Source organism: Bufo gargarizans, chromosome 1 (genome assembly GCF_014858855.1).
Source record: "Bufo gargarizans isolate SCDJY-AF-19 chromosome 1, ASM1485885v1, whole genome shotgun sequence".
NCBI lineage: Eukaryota > Metazoa > Chordata > Amphibia > Anura > Bufonidae > Bufo > Bufo gargarizans.
The window spans coordinates 485,863,334-485,886,938 of NC_058080.1; the positions used below are offsets into that span (position 1 = coordinate 485,863,334).

Genomic DNA, 23,605 nt, shown 5'->3' on the forward strand with positions numbered 1-23,605 from the left:
TACTCAAAACCGCAATCATGGGTAAGACTGCCGACCTGACTGCTGTCCAGAAGGCCATCATTGACACCCTCAAGCAAGAGGGTAAGACACAGAAAGAAATTTCTGAACGAATAGGCTGTTCCCAGAGTTCTGTATCAAGGCACCTCAGTGGGAAGTCTGTGGGAAGGAAAAAGTGTGGCAGAAAATGCTGCACAAAGAAGAGGTGACCGGACCCTGAGCAAGATTGTGGAGAAGGACCGATTCCAGACCTTGGGGGACCTGCGGAAGCAGTGGACTGAGTCTGGAGTAGAAACATCCAGAGCCACCGTGTACAGGCGTGTGCAGGAAATGGGCTACAGGTGCCGCATTCCCCAGGTCAAGCCACTTTTGAACCAGAAACAGCGGCAGAAGCGCCTGACCTGGGCTACAGAGAAGCAGCACTGGACTGTTGCATGTCATTCGGAAATCAAGGTGCCAGAGTCTGGAGGAAGACTGGGGAGAGGGAAATGCCAAAATGCCTGAAGCCCAGTGTCAAGTACCCACAGTCAGTGATGGTCTGGGATGCCATGTCAGCTGCTGGTGTTGGTCCACTGTGTTTTATCAAGGGCAGGGTCAATGCAGCTAGCTATCAGGAGATTTTGGAGCACTTCATGCTTCCATCTGCTAAAGCTTTATGGAGATGAAGATTTCATTTTTCAGCACGACCTGGCACCTGCTCACAGTGCCAAAACCACTGGTAAATGGTTTACTGACCATGGTATTACTGTGCTCAATTGGCCTGCCAACTCTCCTGACCTGAACCCCATAGAGAATCTGTGGGATATTGGAAAGAGAAAGTTGAGAGACGCAAGACCCAACACTCTGGATGAGCTTAAGGCCGCTATCGAAGCCTCCTAGGCCTCCATAACACCTCAGCAGTGCCACAGGCTGATGGCCTCCATGCCACGCCGCATTGAAGCAGTCATTTCTGCAAAAGGATTCCCGTCCAAGTATTGAGTGCATAACTGAACATAATTATTTGAAGGTTGACTTTTTTTGTATTAAAAACACTATTCTTTTATTGGTCGGATGAAATATGCTAATTTTTTGAGATGGGAAATTTGGGTTTTTATGAGCTGTATGCCAAAATCATCAATATTAAAACAATAAAAGGCTTGAACTACTTCAGTTGGTGTGTAATGAATCTAAAATATATGAAAGTCTAATGTTTATCAGTACATTACAGAAAATAATGAACTTTATCACAATATGCTAATTATTTGAAAAGGACCTGTATATGTATATATATATATATATATATATATATATATATATATATATATATATATATATATATATATATATATATATATATATATATATTAATATTAATGATATTACCTTTGAGAGTAGAAAGGGGAAACGTAACCAGACCATGCTGCAACCATACCATAAATACGGAAGTAGCACAAGGCAAATCTGCTGAGTGAATTATTTTCAAAAAGTGCTTCATTAAAGAGAACCTTGCAGGCAGAAGGTTAGAGAGCAGGAGGAGCTGAGCAGACCAATATATAGTTTTGTAGTAAAATATTCAGTATCAGTTTAAATTTCTGCTCATTCTGGGCTTTGAAGTCAAGCAGATGGTCCCATCAGTGATTGACAGCCATCTCTGTATACTACTGAATCTTATCCCGTAAAACTATATAATCAATCTGCTCAGCTCCTCCTGCTCTATAACATGCTGCCTGCATATTGCTCTGCATTTTCAGGGTGACAGGTTCCCTTTAAAGCATGAACCATACCTTACAACCAGTATAAGGGCCCTTGCACACAACCGTACGCCCTCCAAGATATATGGTTCGTGAGCGGGCATTGATCGTGCGCACGGGAGCACACAGCATCATAGATTACAATAATACTGTGCACGACGGGCTGCCCACGGGACTATTGTCCCGCACTCATTAGATCATATAAGTGCAGGATAATAACCCCGCGGGTGGCCCGACATATCTCGGAGGGCATACGGTCGTGTGCAAGGGCCCCAAGTCTTAGGTTAGATTCTAAGTTAAGGCAGACCAACGGAGAATCGTCCGGACACAAACAGCAGCATGCAGCGGTTTGGGTTTGTCCGATTCTCCACTTGTCATACTTAATGGGGCCGTGCACATCTGGCAGAGCCGGATCCGGTAAACTCCAGGAGGATGTTATCTGCCAGAATTCACTCCGGAGCCATACAGTACTGCTGTCAGTGACCTACATTTACAGGCACGAATTATAGTCACAGTAGGCCAGCTCACAGTATCAAGAACACATCATAGGTTGATTTTTAGCACAGCAATTCCAAACAGTTTGTTCTATAAGAGTCACGGGCTGGATGAGTTAAATATGGAAAACCCAGACGCATTAACAGGGTTATAAACAATTATTCCGTTTCAGAGTATTAAATCATTGCCATTTCATCAGATTCAATGACATGGCTAATTATAATGGACACAAACCATTGTGAACACCCACGATCACCTCCAGGAAAACCATTAACTGTCCACTTCAACTTGCACATAGGGTCCAATAGCTAAAAAATGAGTTCCCTACTGTTGTAACCTAATATTACTGTGTGGCAATTCTAGATACGTTCACATAGCAAAGGCTCCCTTCAGCTCATTGGATGTCTCTATAGCACGTATGATCTTGATGATCTGGAACAGAAGTATCTGTTCACCCGTTAAACTTCACTTTTCAAAGAATCTAGCAATTTAGGTTTTTCTTTACCCCAACATCCCGAGTTTTATCTATAATTCAATTAAGTGGCAAAATATGAATGCACTATGCCATTACATAGTTAATGCAGCTATCAAGATGTAAATGCCTGGGAGAACAGATTATTACATTTTGTCTGAGACAGCGGGACAGCAATATCAATACTTGAAATTTCAATGCAAGCGGCACTTCCACATTAAGAGGGTTATTAAGTTTAATGTAAAGAGATCAAGCTGAATATGTATATTTTTTACCACTGTGCTTAGAAAAATACCACCAGAAACTATAACACAAGGCAGGAAAAATTAAGCCTACAGCTCTGCCATCATACAGAGAGATGGGTCAAGTAAATCAGAATTCAAAATAGAGGACAAATGAATTTTAGGAAACATCAGCCTCCATTTCTGGTGTTCTAACTGTCCTGCGGAAAGTGGACTTCATTTTCGCGTTTGCTTCCGCTCAAAAACACGTATAAGATGACCAGCACTGGATTTACATCTCAGAAGCTTGTAGGCACTAATTGTTTGACAACCCAACTACGACCATCAAGTAGGTCACATCTTAAGGCTTCATGCACACCGCCATTGTTTTCGCCCGCATCCGAACCGCCGTTTTGGCGGCTCTGATACGGACCCATTCACTTCAACGGGGCCGCAAAACATGCGGACAGCACTCGGTGTGCTGTTCGCATCCATTGCTCCATTCTGTGGTCGGCAAAAAAATTAAATAAAATGCAACCTGTCCTATTCTTGTCTGCGTTTTGAAGACAAGTATAGGCAGTTCTATTAATGGCTGTCTGTGCTGTTCCATAAATTGCGTAACGCACACGGACGCCATCTGTGTTTTACCACATGCACACGACCGCAAAACACACAACGGTCGTGTGCATGAGGCCTAAAAGTTTTCCAGGAATGTAATACTGAATGGCAGGGTTGCGAGGAGTCAGACCCTGCCAATAAAATATTGATGCCCTATCTTTGCTTTTAAAAATTAAGGGGGACATTTACTACACTATTTACACCGTAAAAGGTACCACACATTTTGTTGCACGACACCACTGCTCATGGTACTCCTTATATAAACTGTTCACTTAGAGGAGCGGTCACATCTCCTGGGTGTTACCACTTGGAGGAAAAAAATGAAATTATCTTCATTTAGGAAGCGGCCCTGGTTTGGCCAATTTGCATACTTCTTTCCCAGAGCACATTGCAGTGAACATATACCCTGCCGAGTCTTCAATGTGAACCAGCACCACCCCTGAAAAATACTGCAAACCTTGGTATGATCCATTATCTTGAAGAAAGTTTATTGCCATATGCAATAAATTAAAAACAGGTTGACGACAATCTTGTTTTACCAATATGCCAAATGTTTGAATATTCCAAGGCTGTCATTTCCAATGTATACAATATTCTGGAGATATTGCATCACTCCAGTACTGGCAGCTTGTAACACACCCTAACTCCTTAAGCCTTTCAAATAGAGATGTGGGAGGAAACATCAGACTGAAGGCCTGTAATTCAGGAACATCCACTTAGTCAGCCGAAGAGCAGGGAGGATGGGTAAACTGTAAAAAATTTATTAACATCTGCAATCTATGCTCCAACCCAAGCGGCCTACAAAATGAATACAAATTTTCATACCAGCAATTAAATGGAGGGGGAGGAATTATCCAAGCGTCTCAAATAACGTGCGCAATTTACTCTGGGAGTAGACCAAGCTTGTCAATATGGTATCGTTTTATATTCTCGCTCATTAGCAGTGTCAAAAGGACACTCAAAAACATGAACAAAGCCTGAGCCTATCACATTACAATGAGCTGCCGTGCCATGTTATCCAGACATGTCAGGACACACTCTGGTCCCCGGTGGCAACACAGCTGACACTGCTCCTCAGAGCCTTCCTGCCGAGAGCTTTCTGGTGGCTATAATGAGATATGCTCAAGTCTTTTAGTGAAATTAAAGAAGCGGCCATGCTGCCATTACCACAGGCTTCTTATGACAACCCAAGCATAAGGCAACAGCTCTCATGTACCGTACCTGTAGACCAAGGGAACATTCACACTGTCTGCAGCTTCTGATACTCCTTCACCTTGTGCTACACACCTAACAATATACATGGAGTGGTCTAGCAGCTATATTCATATCTTGGAAATATTGGCATCAGTCTAAAAAAATGCTATCATCCACACAGGTTTGCATCCAGCTTCTCCAGCAATACATTCACTGTTCCCAGTATAACTGCATAAACAGGTAGATTTGACATTCCAGGGTCTCAAGAATGACCCTTGTGGATTCAATATCAGTTGTCAACAAGCTTAATCCAAAAAGATAAAACCTTAAGGTGGTTGTCCAGGATTTATTTATTTCTTAAACAGTGACGTGCTGCTTGTGAACACCATCACAGAAACTAGTCGTTGGCTACATTGGTACAAGTCACCCTATCTGTGGGGTGTTCACAGACGGGGACCGGAACAGCAGTTAAGAAGGTCCAAGAGCCACGTAGAAGTGGGGGAGCAGCTATAGATCTCTTCACAGTTACCACTGTGGGAAGTGGTAGGAATTAATAAAATTTCTGGTCAACCCTTTTAAGGGTTTGGCCAAAAGTGGCACATGCTGTGGATTTTCCACTGTGAAACTGCATGCACAAATCTGCAGTATATTAGGGTTGAAGCAAAGTGGCTTTTAAACCTGCAGAATGTCTATTTTGCAGGTTTTCACCATTTGGTAAGATTTTTACCACTGCTGTGGACCTGCCCTATGTGGACATTCGCTTGTAGACTAAGCTCTTGTGAGCAGAGCTTTCACTCCTAGTGTTTGTTGTATATTAGCTAGTTACGTTGTGATGTCTTGTTCTGTGCATGAACCCTCTGAATTAGTAAAACGCGGTTCAATATGGTGGCACAATATAAGTTATTATATCACATTTAAATAGCTTGACAGAAGGAGATGACCAGACTAGGGGAAACTTTTTAAAATAAAAAATTTCAGCACCTATAGCGTTATACACCGTAGCAACAGGCTTCTAAAGATGTTACTGTCCGAAATGTCCCTTGAAAGAAAGGAAAAAATAAGAAGAAGTAGTTTCATTACAAGCCAGCTCCAGTGGTGTCCAGCGCATGTGCAGTGAAGCATGGTGTATTGGCCTCAATTTCATCTAAACATTTGCCAGAACTGAGTTGTAATGACGCATCTTGGCCTATGGGATGTCAATCAAGACAGGATAAGGCCTCTTTCACACAACCGTATGGTTTTTTCAGTGTTTTGCAGTCATTTTTTTTACGGATCCGTTGTTCCGTTTTTTGTTTCCATTATTCCGTATGGCATATACAGTAATTACATAGAAAAAAATTGGGCTGGGCATAATTTAATAGATGGTTCTGCAAAAACGGAATGGATACAGAAGACACACGGAATGCATTCTGTATGTGTTCCTTTTTTTGTGGACCCATTGACTTGAATTGAGCCACAGAACCTGATTTGCGGGCAATAATAGGACACATTCTATCTTTAACGTAACGAAAAAAAACGGAAACTGAATGCATTGTACATTCTTTTTTTTTTTTTTTGCGGAACCATTAAAATGAATGGTTCCATATACGGAACGCAAAAAACGCCCGGTAAAACAGAAAAAATAAAAATAAAACGCTCGTGTGAAAGAGGCCTTGGGACTCTAACTTCCCTTCCTTTATCCTACAGTGGCATCGTTGGGATGCGGGGTTCCCTTTTACTTATGACACGCCTGTAATGCATGGTTGTTATGAGTGAACTATACAAACACTAATTATGGTGCATCACAAGCCCAACTCCAGAATAAAAAGCAGTCTTCTAATTGCCAGCGACAATTACCAACCGTTAGGTGCCTTTCTTTCTCCTCCGTAACGGCTGAGGCATTCCGAGTTTATTGTATGAAAACAGTTTCCTTTAATGCAAATTAAATTATGTTCCAGTAAATGACTTCTAATTCAAATGGCTATTCTATTTCAGGGTATACAATTTCATTTAATCCTTAGCCACTCATTACTCTGACAACTGCCTATAGTATTTTATTATTTTTTTTGCCCGGGAAAGGCAACCTTTATTCTGGTTAAGTTAATTAGAGAACATTTCCCTTAATGAAAAGTATAACCTGATATTTAAAATGATGCATATCTGCCTCTCTCTCGCTGTGCGGATCCTTCTGTTGGGTGCGGAATTATATATATATATATATATATAAAAAGGCAGAGGTCTCCTCCGTTATATAGTGATTTACGGTTTAATGACATCACAGGTCAATAAAAGGAGCCACGTGGTAAAGGAAAACAGCATTTCAGGTAATTGAGGAAATATTGATTAGCATATAACCGGGGCTCTTTATGTTGTACTCGGAGAGAGAGGGATTTTTATATCTCAATTACCCTGGCAGCTGGGAGCCAGTAAAAGGATTAATTATACTTCCTACATTAAGCACAGCCTGACTGGGCGTCATGAATTCATCATAGCCGCTGAAGAGGAAGATAAGGAAGGCCTTGTGAAGACAAGATGCTCTCCTTCAATGTGTTTTCTTTTCAACAGTTGGGAAATGAAAGTAGGCCACTATCTTTCGCCAGGCCTGGCTGGCACAGCGTCATTTCAGCTTGTTCCCATTTGTACCTAAAGCCTTTGTCAACAGCTCAACAAGAATCAAAAGCAAACAAGCCACTACAAACAGACTGGTGCAAGTGTGAATGGCTCACTCAAATTCCAGCTGCTCAATGTCTGTTCAGGCTCCTCACTGACAAGGTTAAGAGGGTGAGGAGGATAAGCACAGGGCTAAAAACATGTTGGCTCAGTAAAGATAGATAGTTATTCTAAACCATTAGCCTGGGGGAGGGGGGAGGAGCGGCGAAACAACTCCAATGTCTACATTCACCGGCGGTTCTCAGGAGAAAGCAGTCTACAGGTGCATGAACCATGGAGGAGAAGTCTCTCTGCCCCGCCACAGAGGGTTCAGATATGGTGGATGTACACCTCAGAGAACCGCACAAGCAGTAATTACCTAGTAGGGTCTTATCAGAACGGCTCCCTCCAGAAGCGGAGCTCGCCAATAATACAGCAGTGCAGCTGGGGGAGATCCAGTTCTCAGAGGCTTCCCAGTCAACCCATCAGCAAACACAGCGTGGTCTGATGACATCTTGTGGTCTGGACCTTGTGTAAATAGCAGGCCATTTGTGGATCTGCAGGGAACCGGAGCTTCGCACGTAATGTATGGATTTCTAAGCCGTATCAACATAGGATTAGTGAACGCTTATGCTTAACATTAGAGATCACATACACAACTGATTTCTTCTACATCTTATCTGCATGTTTCGCAGACGGCATACTGAACCATTCGTTGCTATAGCCAATGCACACATACTCATTTCTGAATGTCTGTAGCGCAAATCTCACTGCAGGTCCTATTCCTGTCCGCATTTGCGGCCCATCTCACCCATTCTGATCTAGGGGTCTCTGCAAAAAAAAATATGGCCAGCACACAATGTCATCCATCTGTTTGCGGCCCCAATGCCGTGGGACTAGCGGCTAGTAAAGCAGAGGAATCTAGAAGAGCGCTAATGTCGCTGGAATAATCACATCACCTTCCTTTAGGTGTCTGGGAGAAGAACAGTGAGAATTTCCTGCAATTGTGATTTTTGTGGACTGCAAAATATGGGTGACAAAGACAGAACATTCCTGTAAAATACAGACATGGGGGTCATTTATTATACTGAAATACTTCTATGGTAGTTGTAGATGGCAGCGAAACAGTTATTTGCACCACAATCTGCGACTTTTCCCCGCTCACGCCAGGTCTAAAATCGTGAGTGTGGCATGGGCAGAGAAGGGGATGCGCCGGTAGGCCCATCTCATTCCTCATTTTCTTTGCCCGTTTCAGGCGTAGAAAATGGTGTAAATGTAAGCCAGCTAAGAAGGTGGATTCCATTTAGAAGTGGCGCTGGATGCGTCAAAGTTAAGGAAAAGTCAGCACCTCTTCATAACGTCAGCGGATCCACTGCGGCTTTATTAAGACCTGCGTCTAAAATGCTGGTCTTAATAAATGATCCCCTATGTACCTAAAGACGGACATGGTTGTGTGCATGAGCGCTTCCGTACAGTAATGTGGGTTTCAAGTCCTGTCTACCTTCAGACATGAGTTTACACAGAGAAGGAATCCGTTTAAGGAGTGGGGTTACAATCTGTATTAGAGTCCAGAGCTGAATTCACAATTCTGCAGGCCAAGTGCCTACACAGCATATTATGGTGCTTTACATTATAGGAAGAGTAACCACTGTGCACTAATCTAATGTAGGGGAAATACTGGCCTCCACATTACAGGATCTCTCCGCTAAATGCTAGCAGCGTGTATAACAAGCTTGTTGACTGTTTCCAACAACACTGAATGCAGCTATGATCTAATACAGAAGGTAATTCAGGGTAACTAGAGAAGTAAAACAACATATTTACAAAGTTACTGAACTTTTTATGTACAGTATGTCTATATATATATAAACTGACAGTGATGAGATGTGTACATACGCTGCAGGGGCATACATACCATAGATGAAGCCGCTGAAGAGAACCTGTCACCATTCCTGACATGTCTGGTTTAGTAAACATGTACACTGTCATTAAATAACTATTGTGGAACATCTTTTCTCAGAACGGTGCATTGTTCCGCTCCTCTATTATTCCTCCTGGATATTTATTATAATCCTTTAATCCAAACAGTGTGTTCCCACACAGTCTGACACGAGCGGCACCGAGTGGACAATGTCAGATTGTAGAGGGGGACACTGCCAACTAGAAAAGCCCAGTTGTAAATGTATTCAGAAATTTCTATGAAAAGATGCTTCAGATTTATTATTTCTTGAGGAAAATATGTACTAAAAAACCCATGTCAGACAGGTCCTCTATATAAGAGAGTGTCAGTGATTTGCACGGACCATAGACTTCAATAGTGCATGTCGCCATGATTTTTTTTCACTGACCCAGTCAGTAAAAAAAAAAGATACTGATGTGTGAACAGACACACTGAAATAAATGGGTATGTTTGCAGTCAGTGGCAAATGCGGACAGCACACGTCTGAAAAAAACGGAAATGTGAACGAGGCCTAAATATGTTTCTTTCCACCCAAAACAATGCAATGAAATGGTCTATTGAAAGATTGAGAGTTATCCCATCTGCCCTCTTCCACCACCACAGGTCCTCACTTTGTGTAGCTGCCAGGGGGCGATAGCATCGTTAGATTGACAGTACAGGCAATCGGCACTCTGATGACATCATCTGGCTGCTTGCCTGTACAGGCACATCCCCAATGTAGCTAACAGATGTTTCTATTAGCTGCACTGGCAAAGCAGGACCTGAACAGTTATCTGTACATTTACACAGAGGTGCAGAAAGGTGGCCTGGAGGGTGCTGCCATGATCCCGACCCACCAGAGCCCTGGAAGAGACGATAAGACTTAGTGCCTGCGCGGCTCCCGCTACAGTATGGCAGTGGTGGTCGTAAACCATGAAAAGTAGGAATGAGCCATATTGAGAGAAGACGGCCATTACAGTAATAACATGTATAGGGCAAGTCGATTCTTCTGCAGAGGACGGCCACTCGACATGATGGTGGAAATACCCCCTTCAAGCTATATAGCTTTCTCTCTCCAAAAGCCTCCTCCACCTCTGAGCACCAAAGCAGTTATCAAATGAAAAGAAAACGGTGTCAGTTGGGGAGCAGCCATACATGCAAAGCGGCACGGCCTAGTTGTTAACGTGGAGGTCAAATCTCTCATTGATCTGGCTGCTCGGAGCTCATTACAAACAGCCCGGCTGCAACATCATCTGAAAAGTCTAACTCTGCCAAGTGATTTAATGGCCAATGACTATTTGAATTGTGATCAAACACGGCTATCCCTTGCCCTCGGAGTGACCTTTTAAGTGACATCGCATGCGGCAGAAATAATATGATACACATGCCTTCTCCTTCCATGCATCACATTTCTGCCAAAGTAAACGACTTGCTTTATTAAAGAGAAGACCGATAACATTTAAAGTTCACTAATCGTTTCACAGAGATAAAGATGCCCCCGCAGTGCACCGAGGGCAGAGCTCGGCAATGGGTATCATAGCACAGAAAAATAGATCGATTCCGCTCTATTACATTAGGGGGAGAGGTAAAAGCATCTCCTGCACACAACATTAAGGGGGAGTAATCAAATAGACTCTGCCCTAGGCCCTGATCTTTTTATTTTATTTAGCAAATCAAGTAGAAATTAGAGAACTAAGAAAGGAAGCCTAAATAAATTCTTTAGGGAAATTTGGATCCCAGACTATATAAAAATCTAGGCTTTAACTAAACATTTATAGATGATAGCAGGCATTCACATGACTATGTATTTTGTGGTCCACAAAAAAAATAAAAAAAAATAATGGATAACGTCCATGTTGCACCTTTTTCTGCAGACCCACATTTGCTACAGAACAGACATACAGATGCAGAAATCACAAGGAAGACAACAGTATGCTTTCCGCATCGTATGTCCACGCCACAAAATACAGAACTTGGCCAAAACCGTTGAGGTAAAACAATAAAAATAATGTAACAGACGTCATCCGCATTTTGTGGATCACAAATTACATAGTGTCGTGTGTATGTATCCTTACATTGTGTATTCCTTGAAATAAAAATGTACAATACCATAAAATGTCTTCTAGCTGGGGGTCTCGGCAATGGAACCTGTAGGGAGGACAAAGGTCCTTTGTCCCCTGATGGGCTTTTGATAAAGACTGCAAATGGGAGACAAGGCTGGAGACAGCAGGCCACATGGCATTCCCCACTACAGCCTATGGTGGGCATCTATTCCCCCGAATGGCAATTTGTTCCTCCATACAGGGATACAACCTCTGCTCACATGTCTCATGTTTAACATGGGCAGATGAATGGGCCATAAGGAGCACAGATCTACAACATAGGAAGGAAGTCAGTCAGTGTTCGCTTATGTCCATTTTTGTAGGGCAATTACAAGAAGGGACTGAACTTAAAACCCTCTCACCTCAGAGTACACTTTTTGGAAATAAACATATAAAATATTTAGGCCATATTTAGCTCATGCTCCTTGGCTGTTTTTTAGCGCAACATCATTAGGGCAGAGCTCCGATCTTGACTACACTTTAAACACATTGCCAACGAGTAGTCTGAGGTAGTCTGAGACACAGCCCTGCTGCAGGCCAACGACAAGGTGGATGTGTCTCAGACTACCTCAAAATCCCTGTAGGCACTCCAGCGAAGCTATGGTCCATGAAGCGGAGATAAAAAGAGAAAGATCTCATGAAAATAAATGGTGGGTAATCTGGTGCAATTTACAAATCCTCGTAGCCCCACAGGCTTCTTTCAACTCTTAAAGTTTTCTTAAAAACATTTTATTTTATTTGTATTGGTGTGTGCCATGTGCTCAATTTTTGTGGCAAAATTTGCATTTGAAGGAAATCCCTCAGTATGTTGAGGGATGTAGGAGGATCACAAGAGCCACATACCGTAGGATGTGTACGTGGGCACACTCATTTCTGATAGCTAAGCAAGTCAAGATACATCCAACTGGAGAGCAAAAGGAACATAAATGACCATAAAATTGTATGACTCTTGTATGCAACTGCTATCATTTCCCCTCCAGAATATCCATTCCACAGTAGGCCAATAATTCCATGATTTACCAGATCATTTTTTATTCATATCCTTGCAAAAAAGGCACAAGCAAGTATCATCCCTCCGAGAGCAATGTCAGGCCAAATCCCTCAACCACTGAAAGCTCAGCCTGGATAAATCGCACTTCACTTTCCATTCTGCCAACCACTTAGGGCAGGGCCCAGGGGAGCCCTTCAGCTTACCCTGCTCATGCAATGTCATAGGCCCAAGCCAGAGTGGCCCAAATCAGTGCCAAAAAAAATGTTTAAGGGGAAAAAAAATATAATAATAAATATATATCACATTTCAGAGTCTGTTGCCAGGGTAACAGGAGACCACCAGTGAGAGCATTATTAGCTTTATAGAGTAAGTCTCGGAGGCCATTGGCATAGAAGCAATGCTGAAGATTTGCGACCTATGTCATGTCTATATAGAGCTGGGGAGAAAATGGCTTACCAAGTCTTTACCATAGGCAAGTGTGGAATAATAAAAAAATAAATAAAAAAAACACTACTACTATTACACTTTGTTATATACACTCACAATATAAAAAAAAAAAAAAGGAGGAAATATCCTGCATAGTCAAAAGAAAATCCAGTGAAAGACATTAAAATGCAAATTAAGCGTAGCCGCTGAACTTTCGCACCCTCAGTGCCGCAAAAGGACCGCTACGAGGGCAGTTAATAGGCCTCCAGCTTAGAATTACCATTGTGTCAATTATACTACAGCACAAAGACATACATTTTCCTTTTTTTTGTTAACCTTTTAACAACCTTGCAGCCACTTCTAACCACACATTTTTTCCCCCAAAATATGTGAAATAATAAAAAGGCGCATGAAACTACATTTTAGGTGCTTTGATTTTTTATTTTATTTTTAACTAAAAGACGGAGGGAGGTAGGGAAATGACAGCAGAATGAATCCCATCTTACATTCAGACTGCAGGAGAATGAACACACAGAGAGGCGACAGCCATTTCCTGGGAAGAGATAAAGCACTAATGAGAAATGACTTGCTGCTCATTCAGACAACCGTTCCCTTTGTGGTCGGGGCTTCCTGGCTGACAGGAACCCAGCGCTTCTTAATAGGATTTCCATATTACTTCTAACACCTGCCTACAAGTTATTTGTTTACATTGAAGGAGGCAAAATACCCTCGATCAGACATCTGCTTCCAGTTCGGCTATATCTTAGCAAGGCATCGGGAAAGTAGCTTTGTTACCATGGCGACGTCATTCTCTCCCAGTTGCCTGCCACACATTAACATTTCCAATTTTATTTCGCTATTCAGTAGGCCGAGTGGCTTGAGGTGAAAAAAGAGCGAAGAAAGGGAAAAGGATAGGAGGGGGGAAACAAAGTTTAGGAGTGTCATCCAAAACATAAACCTTAAAGGGAAAGTATCATCGGAAAATGACACATAATAAAATAAAATTATATTATACACATACATTTTCTATGTCATCTATATTTGCAAAGGCGTGCAGTTTTCACACCGGCCACTAGGCGGCCTAAATTAGGTCACGACTTCCTATTCTTTGACAGCAGCCACAGACTTCCATACTGGCAGGCATTCTGTGACCTGTGCAGAGATCAGGAGGGCAAAGATAAGATGTGATATTCCCTATTGCGAGTGGTGGATCCTGTGTTCTCTCCAGAGAGGTAATGTCTGTCAGTGTAATCCTGCCGGTGATGATATTAAGAGGACAGCTGAAACGTTAAAGGCGTTATCTGAGAGTATAAAAAGCCCCCCCAATATGCCGGGCCTCCCCACACTGAATATACTTACCCCGCTCCACTCCTGGTCCCCGCACCCCCGCTTCTCCCATTGCGTGGGTGAAAACATCCAGTATTGGGGGAAGCAGCCAATGGCAGGCGGGGACGGGGATTAGCCTCCCTATCATCATTCCAGTCTGCCCCTCCTCCCTTGACACGTTTTCATCCGCGCACGGCGGTGCGGGGACCAGGAGCAGCGCGGGGAGCCAGGTAAGTATATTCAATGTGGGGGACCCGGCATATTGGGGGACCTTTTATAGGATTGGATAATCTCTTTCTGTACAGAACAGAAAGTCTCAACATATTATGAGGCCCAGAGGCAGACACAAAAACTGCACAATTTTAGTTTAGTTTTCTTATTAAATTATAAATTAATAGTGATATGGAAAAGTAAAAGAAAAATAACCAAACATTCTAAAAAGCATGTTTAACAAAAATGTGATTTATGCAGTAGGTCATGTAATGAAGGCACATTCCTTTTGAAGGGATTGGTAAAGTGTCTGGTTAGACTTGAGAGGTCCAGCCTCGGCTTTGGAGTCTATGTGGTTAGCGCTGTTCAAACAGAAAGGCCTACCACTCCCCTTGTACTTTGCTTGTGTGTTCTATCCATAAAGACAACACACTGCTGCAAACAATGGAATACTTTGCATACCGAGGCAAAAATTTACCTAGTCATTCAAATGAGCACATCAGATAAAGTGCACCAAGCTATGCGCGCTTTCCAAGAGGCCTAGGTACAGTACTGTTTCAAGCCTTCTGGTATAAAAACCTACTCCTAAAAGTAGAATAAAACATCAATGTAATCAATGGCTTCAGCATTTACCACTGATGGGTCACAATTACTGGATCAAAGGCGTCAATCATCGTCTTGTTTGTGTTAAGGAACTTTTAGAGGCCGTTTACATAATAGGTTTTCCTGCAGAATTTTGGTGCAGACAGCCGAAATGTCACCAACTGCCGCGTCCTTTCTGCCTCCCATTCGTTTCCATGGGAGGCCGCGTTGAGGATTGTGGAGCGGCAGCAGAGCTGAGATGTCCCTCCTCAGTACTGCCTTCGATGCGGATGTCCGCGTCAAAGGGTGCCATGTGATCATACCCTTACTTGAGCATATGATCAAGCGGTCTGCTGCCAACTAAGAGCACAGGCTGACCACATCTTTTAAATGCATCCTGCTGCTGACTATAATGGACACAAACGTGTTCACAAACGGTTTTAAGTAAGGGGCGCTTATACATTCAGCCAATTATCTGTCCATGTAAAATGTACTTAAACACTGATCAACTTGAGGGTCTGTTGTCACTCGTTAGGAGTTATCTGCCCATGTAAAAGGAATCCTAAGCTTGTGCCATGGTATTTCCCAACCAGGGGCTCTAGGATCTCCAGTTTTGGCCCCTGTATTTATTGGCCCTTTCAACTTAATCTCATCACTTTAGAAAGGTGACCCATCTGGCACATAGATGGCAAATCACTAGGATATGAAATCGATGTCAGATAGGCGTGCATGCGTGGCCAACCAGCTCGGCTATTTCCGGCATGGCCATAGCCGAGAGGTGGCCATGCTTGGGTGGTGCACTCTCCATTCACCGCTATGGGACTTAAAAAAAAAAAACAACAAAAAAAAAAAACAGCTGAGCACAATGCGCTCTCCTTCACTTTGGGGGGGGGGGGGGGGCACAGTTTTGGAGATAGAAGCAGTTCATAGAGGTGGGACCTTCACCTATCTGATACCGATATCCCAGTGAAATTACATCCATTCCCCAGACGGGCCCACCTTTAAAGCAGTTGTCAACTTATTACCTACCAACAAGCTAGGTAGTACGTGTCTGATTGGTGGGGGTCTTATTTCTGGGAACCCCACCAATGCCTGAATAATGCAAAGGCTGAGCATGTGCACTGCTGCTCTAGTCAAAGTCTACGGTACTTTGGAAGATAGCCAGGTACAACTCTCTGATAGCTCCAACATTCCTATAGAGTTTAAAGTATGGCGGTACGGAAAAGCACAGAATTAGAAAACGTACATTTAAAAGGGTTAACTCCAAATGGGATTTACAAGTGTCCACATACACGTTAATATATTAAAATACCCTTTACAGGGTTTCTGTCACCTGAAAAATGGGTATTAAGCTGGCTGACGTTAACGATGTGCTAATGTCAGCTGAACATAACTATATTACTGCCATCTCACTGCCTGAAGCCTTTGAGAAAAACTCTTATAATATGCTCAGTAGCCTCCAAGAGGTGCCCTTCTCTTGATCGACAGGGTCAGGCTGCTCTCCTCCCACCAGCCGTGTCTGCAGTGTAAATCTTGCGCCATTCAGTATTCGGCGCAGGAGCAGTGAGGAAGCCAGCAGCTGCCGAGCATCCTCCCCTCACTGCGCCGAATACTGAATGGCATGAGATTTACACTGCAGACACAGCCAGCGGGAGGAGAGCAGCGCTACCTGACCCGGTCAATCAAGAGAAGAAGGGCGTAAAAAGAGGTGGGCAAACTGAGCCTCTAGGAGCAGGTGCAAAGTGAGGCAGTGGGATGGCAGTAATATAGTTATGTTCAGCTGACATTAGCACATCGCTAACGTCAGCCAGCTTAATACCCAATTTTCAGGTGACACAAACCCTTTAATGTTATGATAGCAGTTTAGGTCAGAGTGCTGTAACAGCACATCACCACATGACACTCCGTTAAACCTGCTGGGTTCTAGTGTTTAGAAATGAGTAATTCAGAATTAAGAGAGCTCAGATCTTTATTCACCTGCGTTACAAGCTATTCATTGGTATAAGGGCCCCCGTTATCAGCACCTAACAAGTTATATTGTATTGCACGGCAGCAAAAAGGGAGCTTCTAATTATTCTTTGATAGAGCTACCCTAAACATGAGAAGGTAGGAAGCAAAGCAAACAGCTCACTCAGCAACTAAGCCTAAAGTGGGAATTTGCACAAACCCAAATGGATTTCTCAACTCTTTGGAAAGCAAACAACAGGTTAAAATGCAAATAAAAGCTGCTCCATCTCCGAACCGTAGCGCAGAAGAGGTTTCCCAGAGGAATCTTTAATGTAGCTCTACAGCGCTAAATAATACCTTTCCTTCCATCCACGTCTACAGGGAGCCCAGAGGAATATGCAACACATGGCTCACAATTATGGTTTATGTATTACCGAGCAAAATGACTTCCAACAGTTCAATGCACAGGATGTGAGGGCGACTTTGCGGATGCTCTGCAAAATAACGCAAGAGGGCAGGAAGGGGAAACCGCATTGTCAGAGCGTGCCCAAATTTGCCACAATTTTCTGGGGGAAATTCTCTTGTGCGTCAAGGAAGTAATAAGGCAGGGACTACGCAGTGGTGGTAAATTGGTGTACACAGCCAATTACAAAAGCTAGAACGTGATTTTATAGCATATTACAGTTTTCTGTCCCAGCGGACACTAAATGTGAATACAAAATAAAAACACTAAATGGATTATACAGGACAAAGAACATGGCCTTTTTCTTGTCCACGGGTCGAGTGTGGTAGAGCGGCCTTGTTTAATTCAATAGAGCTGAGCTGCAATAGCAGATACAGCCTGTGGACAGGTGCGGCACTCCTTCTGGAAAACAGCCACGTTTTTCTAGTCATGGACAGCTCATTTATGTGCCTACTATAGAATTTCCATAATGAGGATTAAAAAAAAAAAAAAAAAAAAATACCTTGAGGGATAATGTCCATGTGTGGAATGATAAAACCACCATGACTAATCTGGTGGACAGCCGCAGGGAAAAAAACTGCCGATGCAGGATTGACAAGCGGTGTGTACCACCTCCCCTCTTTAAAGGTGTCCTGAATTCCCCAACACCAAAATATCTTTCATGTGCTGCTTCCTACCCAGTGACATGGATTCACCACATATGAAACAGGGTTAAAGCTGTGGCATCCACCATATTTTCTAATCACAAGATGCACTTCCTTTACCATAATGGAGATGCGTAGAATGATGCTACTACTGCAAGTACGGGCCTACAACACCTCTGGCCTAGCTTGTCTAGGCGACTGTGATATGGTGGCAAAGCATATGTAGACAACCCAACTATGAAAATAATTCTTCTGAATCAATAGAGGCAATGGCCAAAATAATCTAGAGATGTTTAATTCTCATCTTTGAGTCATTATTGCTACAGTCAAAGTACTGAACAACCACAAAAAGACCTCCAGATATTGCCTTGTGGATTAAAGTAATGAAATAGTTGCTAGAATTGAAATAACCACATGCAGTGTATGTATACTGCTTCAGAACTGGTCAGGAACCATGATTTTTTTGGGAAGAATTGTGATAAATTATCTGTTCATACTTAGGCCAGGTGCACTTGCATCAAAACTACTGACTGTTTTTTTTTTGTTTTTTTTTAGACCTTGATCGTTCATTGGACTGTAGCACCCATGAAGTAAAGCTATACTCCGGACTGCAGTATTATCAGAGGATTATTATACATAAGATAATAGAAAAGCTTTGAGAGTACATAAGGAGATTAGAGGTCAGGATCCCATTTTAGGATTGACCAGATTAGTGCTGCTTGTCCATACTCTGCCCTTGCTAGTATATAGTTCCATACTATAAATCTATCAATATACTCATAGGAGACTTGATTGGACTTGCAGCCACATAGAGTTAGAGGTCTGCTCTATCATGTTAATGTAACATTAGGCTCGGAAAAAAAAATGGTGGTCACATTTTACATACATAAACATCACAGTGTGTAGATATAAAACCCAATATATATTCAAGTCTAGAGTAAGGGACAATAAACACTGAAGATACACAAAATAAGCACTGCCTCCCTTCCAGGTCCTATTTTTTCTCTTATTACAGTGAAAACTGAGAAATGTATAAAGAAATGTTCTCTACACATCCCGGGTGGTCATCGATGGCCTACTCCTCAAGGTCCTGTGACAATCTGAAAGACAAGTGGCTGGAGAGGAGGCCTCCCTGCCATGCCCTGTCTGCAGCAGACCAAAGAGACAGCTAGGACCCCCGGCCTTGATCAGTCTCCACCCAAAAGGGGGCAGATCACCAGGAGATTGAATAAACTCTTTGGGGGAGATTTACCAAATTGGTGTAAAGTAGAACTGGCTTAGTTGCCCATAGAAACCCTTCAGATTCCACCTTTCATTTTCCAAAGAGGCTGTTAAAAATAAAGGTGGAATCTAACCGGTTGCTATGGGCAACTAAACTAGTTCTACTTTGCACTAGTTTGATAAATCTCCCCTTTGTTCTATGCAGGAATCCTACAAGAGGTCAGGATCATGTAGAAAGTGATGAACACTGACAATCACTGATGGGAACTATATTTCTTTTATTATTTGTTTTCAGGTCTAGCGTTCTTTTAGGTGGAAACATAAAATATGTTCTCAGAAGTTACAGCAGATGCAGGTTCAGCCAACAGCTCCCTCGTTACTCCAACATACACACTTAAGCTTGTATTAGATTATACGATCTAGCAGGCGATTGTCGGGAGGGAAGCATTCCTTCCCAGTAATCGCCTGCTCGCTAGAGGAGGAGGCCGCTGCTATTACATGCGGCAATCTCCTTCACAGCATAGGGAGGAGTGGTCTCTATGCCATCGCTCATCCCCATGCTGTCTAGTTGTTTGCCAGCAGCAGTTTGTGATTACACAGAAGTATCTGCCGTCGTCAAACAATGATGTTTAAGCATGCTTAAAAAAATCATGATTGCCCGAGGAACGAGTAATCGGTGAACGCATGTTAACGATGAACTGGCCAGTGTAATACAGGCTTAAGTTCAGCCGAATGTGTAAGCGATTTCAACAGAGGAAAAAGCCACTGCCTAACACCTCCGATGGTGGTCTATTTCCCAGGACAATAAAAGGACCTGCTGCTTCAATTAAAACACACTATATTCTTTTCTCCCTGACAGAAGACGTTGGGGGTACCCCATACACATTGGTTTGTTAGACTGAGTCACCAAAAACAGCAGGTTCGGCTGATAAGTCTAGTGTGTATGGGTGCCTTATGTCATCACCCCCAATGCCCTTCCACCTGTAACAGATCTCAGTTTTATTGCTCAGGCTCATCTTAAAGGGCATCTTCAGAAGATTTGTACCTATGAAACTGGCTGACCTGTTACATGTGCGCATGGCAGCTGAAGGCATCTGTGTTGTTCCTATGTTGACCCCAACTTCTCCTAAAGCCAAAGTGTAGAGGGCGCACAGTTCCATAGAGAGCAGAGCCTATAGGTGTAACAGCAACACCCCCATTGCTCCTAGAGACTCATTTGCATATTTTAATACTTAATTTTTCTCAGAAATGTGGGCACATATGAACATGGAACCAACACAGAGGACTTCACCTGCCAAGCGCACATGCAACAGGTCAGCCAGTTTCATAGGTACAGATCTGCTGATAGATGCCCTTTAAAGAACCTGTCACCGGGAAATTCAGTTAAGGCCAAGTTCACACTTCAGTTGTTTGGTCACTTATTTGGAACAAAACCAGGTGTGGGTCAAAAACACAAACAGGTGCCAATCTTTACATAATAGCTCATCTCTAACCAGAGGATAAGTCATCAATATTAAACACTTGGACAACCGCTTAAATCTTAAATGGAGATTTATACTAGAAAGAGTAGACATTTTCCTAAAAGTGTAGCTAAGGTTTATTTTTTTTATCCAAATAGATCCAAAATGATGTGGCACCTAACTTTTCGGGATGGCTACGGCCACCACTGGACAGACTTTACCGTGATTATTCTTGACTAAATTTCTACCTGTGATATCTCCAGCTGATGTTGTGCTAATGCTGCGATTCTGGTCTTGTATGAAAGCCTAGACTGCTTTCAAACAAGACCAGGCCCAAATCTCTATCTGCTACCAATCCAGATATATAGCAACTAAAGCAGTCCCACCCCCCTCCTGCCAGAGCAGTTAGTTGGTTAAAGGGGCATTCCCATTAGTACATTTCCAGCATATGCACAAGACATTCCATAAATGTCTGATAGAGGTGGGATCCACTCCTGAGAAAGGCTGCACATGTGGTTCTCATTGCTCACTGCTATGACACTTCCCCCAAAAAAAGCTGTGCACGATACTTTGCCATTACCGGAAGTACTATAGCAGGAAATGGAGAGAGAGAGCGACACGCGTGCACACTCACCTCTCCACTCACTGCATTGCGCAATGGGGTCTCATTCTTGAGATGGCACCTATCAGACATATCCTGGGGATATGACACAAGTGTCCAGATTGGACCACCACTTTAAACATTCAAATCTGTAACTTTCCAAAGGAGTTCCCAAAATCTAGAAGTATAGTATAGGGCAGTGATCGCTAACCTTGGCACTCCAGCTGTGGTAAAACTAAAACTCCCAAGATGCCCCCCTTGCTTGGCTGCTCTCAGAACGCTATAGAAATAAATGGAGCTTGCTGGGAGTCGTAGTTTCACCACAGCTGGAGTGCCAAGGTTAGCCATCACTGGTATAGGGTCTCTGGAGAGAGATAAGATGGGATACTGTATAATGTGATCACATGTCAGAGAAAACAGGTTAGGGGTCCCTAGTAACTGACAAAACTCAAAGCGGAAACTGCTCTTAATACAAGCGCATAGAGGATGGCGAGACGGAAGAGAAACTGTTGACAGAGTCTACAACTGCACTCAGTCCACATGAAAACCACTTCCTCTCCCAGCCACAAATACGTACTCGTGACCCTACTACTGATCCGCTCTCCGGAAATCACAAGCAAAACCAAAAAGATAGGCAGATGTCGATATGAAAACCACACGGCTGAAAATGCGTCTTTATTAAAAACATTACTGAAAAGCAATTTCTGGGGAAAGAAATGAAAGCTATAAAAACAGGTGAGTAGTTCTGCTGGGCTCTGCGGCAATGCCCCCTCTTCGCCAACGAGCAATGCAGCTTAATTGCCCGAGTATCCAGGGAGTTTAAATTTACATTTTACAAGCAATCCTGAATACTGCCCTATTTAATAATCTACTCTGTCAAAGAGGGGAGAAAAAAAAAAAAAAAAATTCTCATTCTAGCGCTTCTGACAATTAAACCTGCCCGGCGCCGTGAATAAATCAAGATTTTGCTACCATAACAAAATGTTACACAGGGGCCCGCAAAGCACTGCCCATATTCTCATTACATGCAACACTAATTACAAGCAGCAGATCTGGAATTTTCTGCACATTAGAGGCTTTTAGAGAAGCTATGAAAAAATTTCAGGCACCATTAATTTAAATTTGTGTTGAAGTTTCCTTTTGACAGATGGCCAAAAATTACTTATTATTTAGATTCCCCAAACTGTCTGTTTGCTCATTAGAAGCTGGGGGAGAGGGAGGAATTAAAAGAGGTAAATTTATGTCTCCTTCATTACCTGCTAAATGTTAAGGAGCCGGCTTCTATAGGAATAAATGATTCCTCCTAGGAGGAAATGGTTGATAAGCCGGGCTGCTGGCAAGCGCGAGTTCACCGGGAGTCACACGCAGACAATTCTATCAGCAGAGAACCCTCTTAACAAGGAGACACTTAAGGGAGGGCGGATCAATAGAACAAGCGGCTAACTGCTTCTCCGGGCATTGCTGCAAACATTTAAGGAAATTAGCAAACTAGTTCACCTCGTAAAAGCTGGCAGCCAGCCTCTGAGGCAGACTCAACCCAGCTACAATCCAGCAGAAAATCTGTCAAACCACAATTTCCCAATCACCACATGCATCTCCATCAGGCCAGCCAACGGACTGGGGGGGGGGGGGGGGGGGGGGGGGGGGGGGCGCCCAGCCATTAAGAGCAGCACACGGCCTTCAGAACAGAGGGCATTATCTTATGTCACGTCTGTCTCCGTTTTGGCTATTTTTGTTTTAAGCTGAAATCATATTAAAAGCTTGATCGTTCAGGACACAATACAGCAATACTACGTAGATTTAAAGAGTAGCTATTTGCATTCCCCATGTAATAGCAATTCTAGGGCATGACTATGTTGTGCCATTCTTCTCTTATTCCTGCTAGAAGTTTATGGATATAGGTACAGATGGGAGTTTGTCCCTGCACAGTCTGACACCGGCAACACTAACTGGATACTATCAGACTGTGCAGGGACACACGCCCAGCTGGTGACACCCATCTCGACATATATCTATAAACTTCTAACAAGACTAGTAGAAGAACAGCACAACATAGGTCATATGACTAGATGATCCAGAATTGGTATTACATGGGGAACACAAGTAACTGCTAAAACAGAAATGCCAAGGGCGGAGAGAGGTCCTCTTTACAGAGCAACACTTTGCAGTATCCAAAGTAAACTATAGACTAAAGGTAAGGGCAAACAGTATGGCTGCTCGCAGGCTGCCAATGACTGCACAAAGAATTGTGGGCACAGCCTGCAGCGCCAAGCAACTGTTTCGCCTTCCCCTTATACAACCTTCTTTTAGCAGGAGTGCATTAATAGGGTGAATGGCG

The 23,605-nt window shown here is 43.0% G+C and overlaps 1 protein-coding gene across 3 annotated transcripts in view; it reads right to left on the bottom strand.

The window, feature by feature from the left end:
* The window catches only part of TLE4 (TLE family member 4, transcriptional corepressor), a 106,161-nt gene that overhangs the window by 34,116 nt on the left and 48,440 nt on the right, over nucleotides 1-23,605 (bottom strand). The gene's annotated exons all lie outside the window — the stretch shown is intronic.